We start from the raw sequence: 949 nt of genomic DNA on the forward strand, positions 1-949 counted from the left end.
CCCTGCCCAGCTACCCTGTCACTGCCCTGCGTGCTTCCTTGAAGTTCCCTCCTTTATGTGACCGTGTGCTTGTGCGAGCAGTTGCCGCCTGTCAGAACGCAAGCCCACAGAGGGCCGCTGCCGCGTGTGTCCCAAGGGAGAGAGCAGTCAGATGCTGAGAGCTCAGGGCCTGGGGCCATCCCGCCCAAAATCCAGTCCGGTGGCCGTCACTGCCGAGCGAGCGAACAGGTGAGCATGGGGAGGTTCCTTCACCTCTCTGGGCCTCGTTTGCCCCAACGGTCACACTGGGGAATAATGGCACCTGCCCAAAGGGACGGGGGAGAGTTGGATGCCGCGCATACTGAGGTTCTCCGCAGAGGCTGGCTGCCACCTCTCTCACACTCCCCTCAGAGTCTGACACACAGGAGACAGTCAGTAAATATTTGTTAATAATATAACTCAGAACACGTGATCAGCCGTCCACAGAGATAAGCATGGCAGAGCACCGCCTAATTGCCCCTGGGGCAGGAGAGGGTCAGGGAAGGTTTCTGGGCGCAGGTGAGGCCTGAGCCGGGACTTTCAGGCTGAATGACAGGCACCGAGCTGAGGAGTGGAAGCAGAGAGGGTCACCAGGCAGGGGGCACAGCGTGGGCCAGGCCTGGGGGGACGAGGGAGCTCTGGGTGGGCACCGTGGAGTCTGTGTCCTGTGTGGGATCAGGGCTGTGGCCACAGGCCCTGTTCCGAGGCACACGGTGTTCCCAAGCAGCCGTCCGGGACGGTGCAGCCCAGGGGCGGGGGCTGCCCAGGGTGCGGCCGGTCCCCTCCTGCCCAGGGCTGCACTCTTGGTCTTCCCGTCCCTACCTGCCAACTATTTGCATGTTGATAAGACTCTTTACCCCAAGAGGCTGCTCCCAGGACTGGCCGCCTCCAGCTCCAGAGGCAGACGTTCCCCTCCAAAGCCTTTCCCGGG

Source organism: Hipposideros armiger, unplaced genomic scaffold (assembly GCF_001890085.2).
Source record: "Hipposideros armiger isolate ML-2016 unplaced genomic scaffold, ASM189008v1 scaffold_135, whole genome shotgun sequence".
Lineage (NCBI taxonomy): Eukaryota > Metazoa > Chordata > Mammalia > Chiroptera > Hipposideridae > Hipposideros > Hipposideros armiger.